The sequence below is a fragment of the Musca domestica genome, unplaced genomic scaffold, assembly GCF_030504385.1.
Source record: "Musca domestica strain aabys unplaced genomic scaffold, Musca_domestica.polishedcontigs.V.1.1 35, whole genome shotgun sequence".
Lineage (NCBI taxonomy): Eukaryota > Metazoa > Arthropoda > Insecta > Diptera > Muscidae > Musca > Musca domestica.
The window spans coordinates 3,653,178-3,670,745 of record NW_026712315.1 but is presented as its reverse complement, the minus strand read 5'-3'; the positions used below and the strand labels follow the sequence as shown (position 1 = coordinate 3,670,745).

General features: G+C 35.9%; 1 protein-coding gene across 1 annotated transcript in view; it reads left to right on the top strand.

The window, feature by feature from the left end:
- Positions 1-17,568, top strand: part of LOC101895174 (uncharacterized) — a 350,871-nt gene that overhangs the window by 131,793 nt on the left and 201,510 nt on the right. The gene's annotated exons all lie outside the window — the stretch shown is intronic.

Sequence of the window (17,568 nt, the reverse complement as noted above, 5' to 3'; positions counted from 1 at the left end):
AATTCAATAGCAATAATTCCTATCAACACATATTTGTCGTTTATTATAAATTCAGTTACGAACATTACATTCGCTTGCATATCTCTCTGTCTTTGTAATGGACGAATGGAATGCTTGGACATTTTGTCATGTCCAATTTGTGCGGTTCCAGCAACAGCAAAAAATGGCCCACTACTTCCATAAGCTCGCTCACTCATGACAAAAGAACCGCATGGTTTGATAACTTCTCTCCAAAAGCCATATTATAAACAATTCGAAATTCATCAATTTGATCCAACAAACCGAACGGCCAACCGAAAGTAGCAACCAACCAGTCAGCCATCCAACCAAAATGTTGTTGTCGTTGTTTGTGTTTCCTTCGGTTGGTTGCTGTTGAGATGTTATCTAATTAAAATACCACATATCCGGAATGTTGTATATCTGTATGTAGATGCAGGGATATTACGCTGGCATGTGAATTTGTGTGTGTGTGTGTGTGTGTGTGTGTGTGTGTGTGCATAGACAATATCACTGACATGAATACAAACAGGAAGTGACATACGTACACTCAAACAAAATTACTAAACCACACGAATTGCGTTAATTTGACAGATGTCATAGCTACATGCAAACTTTACGTATCTTTTTTTTTTTTTTTTTTTTGGTGGGGTAGGGTTAGGCGATGCCGATGGCGTTAGTGGAAGCGTAGAGGACAACAAATTAGATACAATTGTGGTAATTTGGAAGGCATGTATGTAGTTATTCCCTACAACACTATATGTTGGGGGTATTATAAGTTTGATTGGGCCAAAAATTATGTAACACCTCGAATTATTGGTTTCCCACATAGGAAAGTATATATGGATCTTCCTAGCTCGCCGAGCTGAGTCGATCTAGCTATGTATGTCCGTCCGTCCGTCTGTCCGTCTGTCCATGTTAATTTGTAATCACTCTACAGGTCGCAATTATGGCCCGATCTTCACGAAATTTGGAATGGAGGTCGGGGTTGGGCCAGAATAGATCCCTATTTCTTTTTGGGATGATCGCCAAATGTTTAGGGGTTGAAATGGACCAAATACTGAAAAAATGTCGGATTTTGCAGTAGCTATACAGGTCGCAATTATAGACCAATCGACGCGGAATTTCGCATGTAGCTAGAGTTTAGGGCTGGCAAGAAGCCTACCAATTTGGGTGGTCATCGGATAATATTTAGCGGGTAAAATAGACCATATCTTTTTTGTTGAAAAAATTCAAAATTTTTCATTAAACCGCGAATATTTTAAATCCCGGCGAAATCACAAAGCCATAACAGGGTTACTTCTGATATTTACATTGATGTTAACATCCAACAAATCGGATATATAGCAAAATATGTGCGACATATTTGTCTATCAAAGAAGATATGCTTGAAAGATCTCATATATGTCGAGAACGGCTGAACTGATTTCGACAGTTCTCATTAATTCAGAATGGCCTCTTGGCAGAAAAGAAAAAACGCCTAAAAAATCGCATAAAAATATCTCTCTAAAGATGAAAATATTGATTTTGTAAATTTTCTCATATTTTTTCAATTTTGTCATATTTTTGGCATATTTTCATTTTGAATTAAACATTTGGTAATATTTCTACAGCTAACAAAACTAAGTAGTTAGGATATCATATACAGATCGCATTTGTGGCCCGATCCATACGAAATTTAGCATGGGGATAAGATGAGGGTCAGAATAGAAGCTTATTTTTTTGGAGATGATCGCCATGTATTTAGGGGTTGAAATGGACCAAAAAACTGCAAAATTGTTAGCAGGTCGTAATTATCGCCCGATCCTCACGCACATTTGAATGGGGGTTACCGGACATTGCAAAAGCCAAGCAGTTTTGGATGGCCATCCAAAATTATTCAATGTGTGAAATAGTTTGCCAACTTTTGTAGACAAAATACGAAAATGTCCATTCCAGTGACTTCTTGGAGAATTCACAAATACAGGAAAGACGCACTTCTGACTATTGCGATAACGCTGATTTCGTTGAAGAATATAGTCAAATGTCTATATCTCATATAGATGCGTTTCAGTCAAAAACCAATAATAAATGTTAATCTTTTGCCACTTCTGAGAGATTATAGGTCTTTGGGAAATATTGGTTCCAGATCTAGGAAGACCATTTACGTGCAACATCTACCAATAAATTGGAAATGAGAAAACTAGTTTAAGTTGCTATTATTCGAAAATAAGAGAACGAACCCTGATGGTTTTCTTTTATTATTTGTCACAATATCTTGTGGAATTCTTTCGAGTATCTCGCCTATATAAACTGTATCGTTTATTATAATGTTGTAGGGTATTCAACGGTCGGCCCCGCTCGACTGTAGCCTTTGCTTACTTGTTTTTAGATATGTATGTAGCTTACTATCATAAAATGACATTATTTTGAAATAAACTTTTTCGCTTCGCTTCGTTTTTATACCCTCCACCATTTTATGGAGGGTATATTAATTTTTATACCCTCCACCATTTTATGGAGGGTATATTAATTTTGTCATTCCGTTTGTAACTCCTCGAAATACTCACGTCAGACCTAACAAAGTATATATATTCTTGATCAGCGTAAAATTCTAAGACGATCTAGCCATGTCCGTCTGTCTGTCTGTGTGTCTGTCTGTCTGTCCGTCTGTCTGTTGTAATCACGCTATCTTTCGAACAAATTGAGATAGAAGGCTAAAATTTTGCACACATGTATATTTTGCCAGTAGGCAGGTTAAGTTCGTAAATGGGTCATGTAAGTTTTCATATAGCCCTCTCGATATTCGGTATTTTGATGATTTTAGCGACATAATTCACCAGAATTGTTTCAAATTTGGCATTTGAAGTTCGTAATGGATACTACAGCCTAAGACAGAAAATTATCTGTGCAGGTTCACGTCTTCGTATAGCCCCCATATAACGGTACCCCCCGATATTCGGTATTTTGATGATTTTAGCGACATTATTTAACGGAACCATTCCAAATTTGGTATTTGAAGTTCGTAATAGATACTGCAGCAGTAAACAGAAAATGGGCCATGTAGGTCCACGTCTTCGTATAGGCCCCATATACCGCACCCCCCGATATTCGGTATTTTGATGATTTTAGCTACATTATAAACAAATTTTTCTTCAAGTTTCGTATATAAATGTTGTAATAACTTATGACAAAAGTTGCCTATGCAGGTATACGTCGTCGTATAGACATTCGGTATTTTTAAGATTTTAACAGAATTTTTAAAGGATTTTTTTTTATTTTATTTATTTATTTTTTTTTTTTTTTTGGAAATTGCCAAATTTGTACCAAATGGTGGAGGGTATTAAAAGTTCGGCCCGGCCGAACTTACAGCTTTTTTACTTGTTTTTTTTTTTTTTTTTTTTTTTTTTTTTGATAATAATTTCACAATTGCACTATGAGCCGAAGAAGGATAAAAATAAAAAAATTAGAAATTATAAGAAATTTTTCAATATTATCATTATCATTTATATGGCGATATATACCAAAGATATGCGACCAAGAAATTGAATTTGTTATAGTTTTAAAAGTCCTACAGAAAGCCAGAATGTCAGAAATCGGATTCTCAAGAATTCATCTTTTGCTAAATCCACAATAAAGTCGGAAGATTATGTAACACATGATGTATAACTTCAGCCAATGTTCGATTATTTAAATATATTTCGACTTATTAAAAATGTTTACCCTCAATTGCGTGAGTTTCGAAGGAATGTCCATTTCGTATTGGACCTAAATAAATATGATATGAATATTGCGACGTGCCAGGGTTGGACTATATTGATTAGTTCCCTCACTTTATATGAGATATGTGAAAATGTTATGATTTTTCTCCAACTTTGCAAATCTTAAAATTTGCGTCAGTGCTAGGTCAGATGCAAAAATGGATAATATCTATCCACTCCATCAGGTACCTCCCCCCAAAAGGGTCAAAATTTTGAATAATTACAACTCTTAGAAAATGTAATGTATGTGTCCGATTGTCTCCAACTTTCACACATGCCATTATTTTTTATTAAACCAAAGGCTAGTGTTAAGGTGGAATATATCGGTCCACTCCTTCTGGTCGAAATTTTCAAAAAAATATATTTTTTGTGTACAGAAAGATAAACGATAATCCGATTTTGTTTCAACTATGCGAATCCTAATTTTGGCATCAGTGCTGTGTCAGGTGGGAAAATGGGCAATATCGGTCCAATTCTTCTGGTACCTCCCCCACAAAGGGTCAAAATTTTGAATATTCATGATGATTATGAAACACGAATTTAATATCTGATTCCATTTACACTTGGTACATCCCATTTTTTCCATGAACACAAGATCTGTTATAAAGACGGTAGAGATCGCATTTTTTTTTTTTTTTGGTGCCTCCCCCACAAAGGGTCCAAATTTAGAATAACAAAATCATCCGGTTCTCTTCAAATTGCCTGCATCACAATATTTCTATTAATCAAAGGTGTGGTGTTAAGATGGGATATATCGATACATTTCTTCAGGTACCTCACCCACAAAGGGTCAAAAATTTTGAGTATCCATGAAGCTCCTTAAACGGGAAATTAACATCCGATTTCATTCAGACTTGGTACATCTCAATATTTCCATAAACACAAGATCTGTTATAAATATGGTTGAGTTTGGGCCAGTTCTTTTGGTACCACCCCAAATAGGGTTCAGGAGAACAAAACGCTCAAAGAAAGCGAAATAAGTATCCAACTCGCTTCAAATTTCACACATCCTATTTTTTTTTTTTTTTTTTTTTGTTATAGCTGGATCTTTAATGAAGACGATATACATTTGTGAGCCCCTTCTGGTACCTCACCCATATTTTTATCTGTTATAACTTGCGAAACAAAACAAAAATAGAATACTTCGTTCGGTTTTATCTGTTACCTCCAAAAATTTGCACATATATAGCCCAGATCCGTCATCCGCTGCCCGAATGTTGCTCTGCGGTATTTTGGCCAATTCCCGCCGCAGCGCTTGCTTGAAGTGATCGGCAATTTGGTACCTTTTAGTGCCAACCTTGTTTTCCAAAATATTCCCGACATAATTATCCAACGGATTGTTGCCCGGAGATTTTGATGGCCATTGTGTGCTGGAAATTAAGAGAGGTACCTCATTTTGTAACCATTCTTGGGTGACGCGTGCTGAGTGCGATGGGACCTGAGTTCTGTTGGAATGTCCAAGGTCTGCGGCCAACATGTTTGCGTTCCTAAGGCTATAATACGCCCTGCAGAATATTTTTGGGACAATATTCGGCATATATTCTGATGCCACGGTCGCTAAAAACGAGCGAAGAGCGACCATCGGCTGTTATGGCGGCCCATACCACACCATCACCATGGCCGCCGCATGAGTTCGGGTGGCCAACCGAAGGTACACATTTTCAGCAGATCTCTTTGGCTAGTAAACACGATTATTTTGTTTTTTTACAATTGGCCGGACAACGAATGTTTTCTCATCGTAGACGGAGAAAACCAAATTCGGCGGTTCACTACTTTCGACCAAGCGAAGAAACTCTTTAGCTCTTTTGAGTCTATTTTCTTTCTGTTGCGGTGTAAGTTCTTACACTTTCTGGAATTTCAATGGCCCGAGCTTATTTCTCAATATTTGCCGAATGGAATATTGCGATATGTTCAGCTCACGAGCCATTTTTCAGGCCACGAGTCGAGGTGGGTTTCGATCAAGTCGCTTTTTTACTTTTCGAACCATTTCTGCTTATGTTGCTGTTTTCTTTCGCCCACTTCCCTGAGGTCGGATTACGCTACCAATATCACGGTAAGGAGCGATGGTACGAGGCACTAAAGATTTATTCACATTTAAATGCTGGAGTACTCTAACGATAGCTACTTCTAGTTTTCCAGCCAAATATAAAGAAATCACACTATCACGCTGGAATTCCATCACGAATAAGTTTTTTACAAATACTTTTGCACGCTTGTAAACAATATTAGGAGCTGTCACTGGAATAATTTTTACAGCTGTCGGATGAGTGGCTTCGAAATGACAGCAGTCTAAAATTGGTTGCAGTTTTTTCATTGCACCCTGTATATTGTTAGATGCTGAAACTTGAACTTTTCGCTAAGAGAATAACAGGCCCGAGCTGGTCTTATACATATATTTCGGACTAAGCTTGAGAGGTCTTCTACTGGTAATAATGGTTGGAATTTATATCAACGCCTTAGGTCTAGTTCCTCTGGCATTTCTCCCAAAAATTGGAGTATGATGTCTTCATTTAGACATAAAAATTTTTATTAGGCCCATGGAAGCGAAGCTTTGGTAATAACATTTTCAAAAGTTTAAAACTCTACCCCGCAAGTTACGAACCTCCTCTTCCTTTTCCATATTCTCCATATCTCACGGAAAATAACATGGACATAAGCATCTTCAGGTTTATTTTAATTATTTATTTTTTTGGTTCTTGTACTTTTTCCTCCTCCTCCTCCTCCATTACAATATTTATTTTGTGTAATTGTTCTAGGACCAGCAATTTCTTTGCGCTTGGTCAATGTTGGCTAAACTCTTTTCCATGGCAATTAGCCATGCGCCTCATGTGTTTAATTGTACTTTCATTAGAAAGTTTTTTCTCCTCCTTTGTTTTTTGCTGTTGTTTGTTTTACTTTAAAAGGTAACAAGCTGCACTTAATGTCACATAAGTTGTCCATGGCACTCCAGTGTCCTACACTTGGTTGGGCCATTTGGGATATGAAGAGAGAGAGAGAGAGATAGCTAGAGCAAAACAAAAGCTAAACATTAGAGAAAGTTGCATTGTGGTCTTCCACTTCTTCTTCTTCTTCTCTAACTCGGCTGAGTTTGGGGACACTTGATTTGAGAGGAACAGATTTACCTGTAAACTCATTTGGAACACATATCGCTGGAGGGGAATTTAGCTGTTTGTTTTTAGTTGAATGCTTCTGCTGTGGATGGATAGTAGTTAAATTACTTTTTGTTGGTGTTGCTGTTAATACTGCTTTGCTGTGTTAGTTCGATAAGGTGAGTGAATTTAAAATTTAATGCATTTTAATGTCGGATGTGTGTTAGGAAGAAATGCATTTTTATCAATTATTTGCCAGTGCCATATGTTGGGCGCCATCCCGCTTTAATGTGAATTGAACATGAAATTATCTTACAGAGAATTTGGGATATGATAAAAAAATGAATTTTGTAGTAGATAAATGTTGAAAATAATCTGTTAGGATTCTATTAGGAATGTGGGTCTTTGGATCTTCTGCTATTAGTGTAATGCTGCTGTTGTAGTTGTAAATAGCTTCATTAATTTTTGCTATTATTATAGGCGGCCTCATGAGGAAAAATTGACAATTTAATGCATTTAAATGGAAGAAAGAACAAGTTAAAAAGTATCAGTCGGTATTGCCGACAGATATATATCCTCGGCCTATGTTCGATTACAATTATTCAAACGTTTTACCCTCTATGGAGCAGGTTCCGAAGGAATGGGTAAATATTGTCTATTTGGTATCGGACCCCAAAATATGATATAAATATTCCGACGTTCCTGGTATGGATTGTAATAATAATAATGTAATAATTTTTAGAAAATGTTAAAATCTGCGTGATGCACAAGATAGAGTCTACCGAAATGTTTCACTTTTATACTTCATCTGATACAAATAAAAAATATTGAGCGAAATATTTGGCAACAATAAAATAAAGGATATTTATGTCCAATTTTATGCGAAATCATAAATTCCGATAAATTTCATATTCATATCAGGCTTCTTGTTTAGAGAAATATTTGATCATAGCAAGTAGTAAAGAATTGCTAAAATGTTTCGAAAGTTATGACAGATAAAATTATTGAAAATTGTGACCCCAGAAGGGGTTGGCAGATATATATTAACTTCACAACCGATCTTGTGTTAGCAAAAATATTTGTATGTGTGAAATTTGAAGAGAGTTGGATGTTTATTTCGCTTTATTTGGGCGTTTGTTTTTCAAAATCTTGAACCCTATGTATGGGGGAGAAGTAATTGTGTTGATAGAAATGTTGAGATGTGCCAAGTCTAAGTGGAATCGGATGTTAATTTGGCGTTTTATTAGCTTCATGGGTATTCAAAATTTCGACACTTTGTGGGGGAGGTACCAGAAGGAGTGTGCCGATACATTACATTTTCGCACCAGACCTTGGATTTATAAAATTATTGAGATGTGTGAAATTTAAAGACTATCGGACTCTTACTTCACATTTTAAAAGAGTTTTAATTATCCAAAATTTTGACCCTTTGTGGGGGAGGTCCCTGATGGAGTGGACCGATATTGTCCATTTTCGCACATGACCTAGCACTGATGAAAATATTAGGATTCGCAAAGTTCCAGAAAAATCGGATTATCCTTTCTCTTTTTGTGCCAAAAATATTTCTTGAAAAGTTCGACGTTTTGTGGGGGAGGTACAAGATGGAGTGTGCCGATACATTCAATTTTCGCACCAAACATTGGACTAATAAAGTTATTGGGATGTGTGAAATTTGAAGACTATCGGACTCTTATATCACATTTTATAAGAGTTTTAATTATCCAAAATTTTGACCCTTTGTGGGGGAGGTCCCTGATGGAGTGGACCGACATTGTCCATTTTCACACATGACCTAACACTGATGAAAATATTAGGATTCGCAAAGTTCCATAAAAATCGGATTATCCTTTCTCTTTCTGTGCAATCAATTATTTTCTTTGAAAATTTTGACATTTTGTGTGGGAGGAACCAGAAGGAGTGGACCTATATTCCCCAACTCCGAACTCGATCTAAGTTTGACAAAAATATTACGATGTACCAAGTTTGGATCAAATCGAATACTCCCTTCGAGAGTTATCGTGCGCACCAGCCAGCCAGACAGACAGACAGACGGACGGACGGACGGACATCGGTAGATCGACTCCACATGTTCTGAAATGGATTTGGTCCAAAGAGACCTAGGGTCTAAAACCGTTATTTCGACTAGGCACGTTTTGACCGTATCAAATGATATATACCCTCTGTAGCCATATGACTGAGGGTATAAAAAACGCAGAGTTTTCTGTCTACTATTGGAAATTGCTTACGTTGGGCGCCACGTAATTATACCCTACAACACTATGTGTTGGGGGTATTATAAGTTTGATGAGGCCAAAGATTATGTAACACCTCGAAATATTGGTTTCCCACAGAGGAAAGTGTATCTGGAACTTCCTATCTCACCTCACAGCTGAGTCGATCTTACTATGTATGTCCGCCCGTCTGTCCGTCTGCCCATGTTAATTTGTAATCCAGCTACAGGTCGCAATTATGGCCCGATCTTCACGAAATTGAAAATGGAGGTGGGGTTTGGGTCAGAATAAAACACTATTGTTTTTGGAAATAATCGCACGATATTTAGGGGTTGAAATGGGCCAAAAAAAAGAAAAATTTTCTGATTTTACTGTTGCTCTATAGGTTACAATTATAAATCAATCGATGCGAAAATTTACATAGAGTTAGAGTATAGGTCTTGGCAGAAACCTACCTTTTTGGCCTGACCCTAACTTTTATGTAAGAAAATAAGGAAAATTTCCCCTAAACTGCGAATATTAGTAATCCCAGCCAAAACGCAAATAGATTAAATGATCACTTCTGACCATTACAGTGATGCTAATAGCCAAGAAATCGGATATATAGCAAAACAGGTAAAATATATATGTAAAAGAAGTGATCTTATTTATTCTGCTTATAAATTAAGAATCGCTGGGCCGATTTTCACAATTCCCATCAATTCGGAAAGGTAGAAAAAAAAACTTTATTTTTTTCTAATTTTGTAGTCCCTCTATAGGCCACAAGTGAAAACTTATCGACACGGAATCTCATATCAGAGAAGTGCTAAGGACAGGAAAGATGTCCATTATTTGTGTTGATAATTGTATTATATTTACCTCTGGGCAGAGCTCTTTGACATTAACAAAAAAAAAAAAAAAAAAAAAAAACTTCGAAATGGATTTAAGGGTCGGCCCCGCACGACTATAGCCTTTGCTTACTTGTTATATCCTACAACACTGTGTGTTGGGGGTATTATAAGTTGGATTGGGCCAGAATGTATGTAACACCTCGAAATATTGATTTCCCATATAGGAAAGTATATATGGATCTTCCTAGCTCGTCGAACTGAGCCGATCTAGCTATGTATGTATGTCCGTCCGTCTGTCCATGTTAATTTGTAATACGCCACAGGTCGTAATTATGGCCCGATCCTAACGAAATTTTGCACGAAGATGGGGTTAAGGTCAGAATAGAAGCCTATTTCTTTTGGAGATGATCGCCAAATGTTTAGGGGTTGAAGTGGACCAAATACTGAAAAAATGTCGGATTTTGCAGTAGCTATACAGGTCGCAATTATAGACCAATCGACACGGAATTTCGCATGTAGCTAGAGTTTACGGCTGGGAAGAAGCCTACTATTTTGGATGGTCATCGGATAATATTTAGCGGGTAAAATAGACCATATTTTTTGTGTTGAAAAAAATCAACATTTTTTCTAATTTTTCTAAATTTTTCATTAAACCGCGAATATTTTAAATCCCGGCGAAATCACAAATCCATGACAAGGTTACTTCTGATCTTTACATTGATGTTAACATCCAACAAATCGGATATATAGCAAAATATGTGCGATATATATGTCTATCAAAGAAGATATGCTTGAAAGATCTCTTATATGTCGAGAACGGCTGAACTGATTTCGACAGTTCTCATTAATTCAGAATGGCCTCCTGGCAGGAAATAAAAAATGTGTAAAAAAATCGCATAAAAATATCTCTCTAAAGATGAAAATATTGATTTTGTAAAATTTTCTCATATTTTTTCAATTTTGTCATATTTTTGCCATATTTTCATTTTGAATTAAACATTTGGTAATATTTCTATAGCTAACAAAACTAAGTAGTTAGGATATCAGGATACCATATACAGATCTCATTTATGGTCCGATCCTTACGAAATTTTTCATGGGGATAAGATGAGGGTCAGAATAGAAGCCTACTCTTTTTGGAGATGATCGCCATATATTTGGGGGTTGAAATGGACCAAAAAACTGCAAAATTGTCAGCAGGTCGTAATTATCGCCCGATCCTCACGCACATTTGAATGGGCGTTACCGGACATTGCAAAAGCCAAGCAGTTTTGGATGGCCATCCAAAATTATTCAATTTGTGAAATAGTTTGCCAACTTTTGTAGACAAAATACGAAAATGTCCATTCCACTGACTTTTTGGAGAATTCACAAATACAGGAAAGACGCACTTCTGGCTATTGCGATAACGCTGATTTCGTGGAAGAATATAGTCAAATGTATGTATCGCATATAGATGCGTATCAGTCAAAAACCAATAATAAATATTAATCTTTTGCCACTTCTGAGAGATTATAGGTCTTTGGGAAATATTGGTTCCAGATCTAGGAAGAGCATTTACGTGCAACATCTACCAATAAATTGGAAATGAGCAAATTAGTTTAAGTTGCTATTATTCGAAAATAAGAGAACGAACCCTGATGGTTTTCTTTTATTATTTGTCACAATATCTTGTGGAATCCTTTCGAGTATCTTGCCTATATAAACTGTATCGTTTATTATAGTGTTGTAGGGTATTCAACGGTCGGCCCCGCTCGACTGTAGCCTTAGCTTCATTTTTTTCCCATTTTGTACAAAATTTGCCACTGACATTCAATTTAAATTCCAGTTGGCCAAACAGCTTTGTAGATAAAACTGCAGGACACTTTTTTGGGTCGTTTATTGTTGTCGTTCAATTTTGTGATACATTTGTGTGTGTGTGTGTGTGTGTGTGTGAAATGTTGTAATATCGCCATTTTGTCGCTTTATTTCACTTGCTCGATGAGAATAATGATAAAACGCAGACAAGTGCATTTAGCAATTTAACAAATTGATACTTACAAACTCAAGAGTCAGGGAAGCGCACAAAAAGTATGTAGAGAGGTAAGGATAAAATGTAATATTACAAATGGAAATTGATGAATGGATGTTGTTTTTTTTTTTTTGAACTTTTTCATGCATTTGTGAGATGTCAATAATTTACCACGATGGTGGTCTTTTTTAAAAAGCTATACAACACAACCATTTGAAAAATGAAAATCATCGTAAAAACCCGATTGGACTGGCCATAAATGGAAACACTTATGAAGTGTCAAATGATATGACACTCGATCACAAAAGTGATAAAAAAAGGTGGGATTTTCCAAAAATTTTAAATATTTGTTACGAGGAATATAAGCATGGTCAAGGATTGCTTGTCACTTAAAAAACAAAAAGAAATAATCTCCAAGAGTTTTTGGTGTCAGTTTTTGCATGAACACAAGTTAAACAAGTACAAAAAGCAGTAAGTTAGGCCGGGCCGAACTTTGAATAACCTCCACCATATGGAACGAATTAGAAAATTTTCAAAAAATCACAATCCATTAACATTTTTTTTAAAATTCTTAAAATATCCAGTATACGAAGATGCCGATGCATGGGGGGATATACGATATTGTGGACCTATAAAGACAAATCTATGTCTGCGTGTAAAGTACACACAAAGAACAACTTGTGTGGATTTTCAGACAATTCCATTGAAAAATGTGGCTAACATTATCAAAATACCGAATATCGGGGGGTACCGTTATATGGGGGCTATACGATATCGTGGACCGATAAAGCCCATCTTCGAACTTTACCTGCCTGCAGACAGAAGAGAGATATGTGCAAAATTTAAGCTTCCTATCTTAATTCGTTTAGACTGTAGCATGATTAAAACAGACGGACAGACTGACGGACAGGGCTAAATCGTCTTAAAATTTTTACACTGATCATAAATATATATACTTTACTGGGTCTAAAATGATTATTTCGATGAGTTACAAACGGAATGACGAACTTAATATACCCTCCATACTATGTATGGTGGATGGTATAAAAAATAGATAGCCATACACCAATATTATCCGTAGACCTTTTGCAGATTTTATCAGCGTTTTACATTCTTCATAATTCCTTTGTTCAGTGTTCGAACATCTATTCAAGATCATTTCTTTTTATACCCTCAGCCATATAGCTACAGAGGGTATATATCATTTAATACGGTCAAAACGTGCCTAGTCGAAATAATGGTTTTAGACCCTAGGTCTCTTTGGACCAAATCCGTTTCAGAACATTTGGAGTCGATCTACCGATGTCCGTCCGTCCGTCTGTCTGTCTGGCTGGTGCGCACGATAACTCTCGAAGGGAGTATCCGATTTGATCCAAACTTGGTACATCGTAACATTTTTGTCAAACTTAGATCGAGTTCGGAGATGGGCAATATCGGTCCACTCCTTCTAGTACCTACCACACAAAATGTCAAAATTTTCAAAGAAAATAATTTATTGCACAGAAAGAGAAAGGATAATCCGATTTTGCTCTAACTTTGCGAATCCTAATATTTTATCAGTGCCAGGTCAGATGCGAAAATGGACAATATCGGTCCATTCCATCAAGTACCTCCCCCACAAAGGGTCAAATATTTAAATAATTACAACTCCTATAAAATGTGATGTAAGATTCCGATTGTCTTCAAATTTCACACATCCAGTAATTTTATTATTTAAAATGGAATGCATCGGTCCACTTCTTCGGGTAACGCCCCCTCAAAAGGTCGAAATTTTCAAAAACAAAAAAATATATATTTTTTTTCTGCACATAAAGAGAAGCAATAATCCGATTTTGCTTAATCTTTGCAAATCCTTATATTTGCATCAGTTCTAGGTCAAGTGCGAAAATGGACAATATCGGTCCATTCCATCAAGTACCTCCCCCACAAAGGGTCAAAATTTTGAATAATTACAACTCTTATAAAATGTGATGTAAGAGTCCGATTGTCTTCAAATTCCACATATCCCAATATTTTTATTAACCCAACGTCTGGTGTTAAGAGGGAATACATCCATCCACTCCTTTTGGTACCTCCCCCACAAAAGGTCGAATTTTCAAAAAATATATATAAAATATATTTTTTGCACAGAAAGAGAAACGGTTACCCGATTTTGCTCTTACTTTGCAAATCCTAATATTTGCGTCAGTGCTAGGTCAGGTGCTAAAATGGACAGTACCGGTCAACTCCATTAAGTACCTCCCCCACAAAGGGTCATTATTTTGAATAATTATAACTCTTATAAAATGTGATGTAAGTATCCGAACGTCTTCGAATTTTACACATTCCAATATTTTTATAAACCTATGATCTGCTGTTAACATGGAATGTATCGGTGCACTCCTTCTGGTACCTCCCTCACAAAGTGTCGAAATTTTGAATACCCATGAAGCTCATAAAACGCCACATTAAGATCCGATTCCATTTAGACTGGGCACATCTCAATATTTCTATCAACACAAGATCTGTTACAAAGGTGGTATAGATCGAACCATTTCTTCTGGTACCTCCCCCATACATTGGGTTCAAGATTTTGAAAAACAAAACGCTCAAATAAAGCGAAATAACCATCCAAATCTCTTCAAATTTCACACATAAAATTTTTTTGCTAACACAAGATCTGTTATGAAGTTGATATATATCTGCGAACCTCTTCTGGTACCTCACCCACAAAGGGTCACAATTTTCAATAATTTTATCTGTCATAACTTTTGAAACAATTTAGCAATTCTTTACTACTTGCTATGATCAAATATTTTTTCTCAATATGAAGCCTGATATGAATATGAAATTTATCGGAATTTATGATTTCGCATAAAATTGGACATAAATATCCTTTCTTGTAATTTAGCCCAATATTGCGCTCAATATTTTTATTTGTATCAGATGAAGTATAAAAATGGAATATTTCGGTAGACTATATGGTACATCACGCACATTTTAACATTTTCCAAAAAATATTTCATATCTCATAAAAATAGAAGGAGTGAGTCAATATAATCCATACCAGGAACGTTGGAATATTTATATCATATTTTTGGGTCTGATAAAAAATGAACAATTTTAGCCCATTCGATCGGAACCGGCTCCATAGAGGGTCAAACGTTTGAATAATTATAACGCTATTCAAATATATTTCTGTCGGCAATACCGACTGATACTTTTTAACTTGTTTTAATTCATATTAAAACATGTAAGCAAAGGCTATAGTCGTGCGGGCCGACCATGGGATGCCCTACAACACTGCTATATAGGAAGATCCATATATACTTTCCTATGTGGGAAACCAATATTTCGAGGTGTTCAATAATCGTTGGCCATATGACGGTACCTCCCGATGCACCCTATTTTTATGATTTTTGCGACATTTATTCACCGTAATTGTAACAAATTTCGTATTTGAAGTCCGTAATGGGCACTACTGCCTATGACACAAAAAAAAATTGTATACAGGTCCACGTCTTTGTATAGTTTCCATATAACGGTTTTCATTTAAGTGGTAGTTTTCGGATTTTTTTTTTTAATTTTACAAGTTTCTTCGAAATGGTGGAGCTTATTAAAAGTTCGGCCCGGCCGAACTTTGCTGCATTTTTTCTTGTTTATATTTCAAATTCATTATCCAAATACTCTAAAACTTCATTTTTAATTTTTCTTAAAATCCTTTCTTAAATCCCCCTTTTGCAACTGCAATTAAGGTTAGGTGGCGCCCAACGTAAATCAATTATACACATTGATTTATTGATTATTTTCTTATTCGCTAGTTACGTTTCGACCTAACAAGAAGGAGTGATCTGATATATCCCATCTTCACAGAAGATCTTGAGCTAGTAGCAATAAAAAAATATGTGAAAAATTAAGAGAACCAGATGCTTATTTCGAATTTTATAATCGATTTGGTTATTTAAAAGTTTAACGCTTTGTGGGAATCGTCCGATGTCTATCATTTTTATAACAGATCTTGTGTTGATAGAAATATTGAGATGTGCTAAGTCTGAATAAAATCGAATGTTAATTTCGCATCTTAGGAGCTTCATGGATATTCAAAATGTTGACCCTTTATTGGGGGGGGGGTACCACAAGACATAGACCGATATATTCTATCTCCACACCAGGCTTTGGCTTAATAACAATATTTTGATGTGTGTAGTATGAAGACAAATGGAATCTTATAACACATTTTATAACTTTTTACCCTTTGTGGGGGAGGTTCTTGATTCAGTGGACCGATAGAGGGATTTACAAAGTTGAAGCAATGTCCGAATATCCTCTCTCTCTCTCTCTGTGCAGTAAAATGTTTTCTTTGACCTCTTGTGGGGGAGGTACCAGCAGGTGTGGACCGATATGGCACATCTACGAAGTTTGATAGTAATATTACGATATACCAAGTTTGGACCAAATCGCATACTCCCTTCGAGAGTTAGCGTGCGAACCAGCAAGACAGACAGACAGACAGACGGACATCGCTAGATCAACTCCAAATGCCCTGAAACGGATTTGGATCCCCAGAAACCTATAGGCTAAAACCGTTATTTCGATGAGCCACGTTTTGGCCGTATTAAACGATATATCCCCTTCTTAAGCCATACGGCTGAGGGTATAAAAAAACTCATTTGGATTGGAATTTTTCTTTCGCATCGTCTTTCTAAATTAGGCCTTTAAATAGCTTGCTGTTGCAGATGTCTCTCGCATATACTTTTCAAATATATTCCCCCTTAAAAAATACCAATATTATTAAAAATGTTTATCATGGCCCACGTTGGGCGCCACAACACATTTGCCATTACAAATATGTTAATAAAATCTATATTTGCAACGTATGCTCCACAAATTTAATTCCCATGTGGCTTAAAATAAAAAATTAATCTCATTTGAATTACATAATTTAATGTTATATTCACATGGCTCCATATTCAATTGCGGAAACTAGCAATTTCCCTCAAAAAAAAAACAAATTTTGCTGAATTAATTTAAAATGTAACAGAATTCAAACTGAAATTTGATATTTACACTTACTCTATGGTAATTTCGTGAAAACTTGGAAAATGGTATTACCCATAGTTGTTGTTGTTTATGTTTGTGGTTTACACATAATGTATTATATAGCCTGCGTTGTAATCCAAAGAGTCTTAATGAATTTTAGATTCTTTGCATATATGTCGCAACGGAACGACAGTAGTAATCACTGTGACACGTGTAAATATTTGCATTTTACATGAATACACTATGATATTGAAATGAACATGCAGGCGGGTAACACTCGGGTCGAAATGAGTTTCAACTATTAAATAAGAATTTAAAACAAACAAATATAAGAAGTAATTTCCAACTTACGTTGGGCGCCATTTTTATGTTTTAGATGAAAATAGTTATAATTTCGTAATGCAATTAAATTGAACCATTTTATTAAATCTGAATTCAATTTGGGATTCCTATCAATTCTTTCATTGTTGTAAAGTCATTTTGCACTTTTTTTCACAAATTATGGTCGACCCTATATTGGGTGGCGCCCAATGACAATATCTTGTTCTTATTTAGTTCATTGGTCAAGTGGCTATTGTTAGAGCACTCCAGCATTTAAATGTGAATAAATCTTTTGTGTCTCATACCATCGCTCGTAGCCCGACGTCAAGG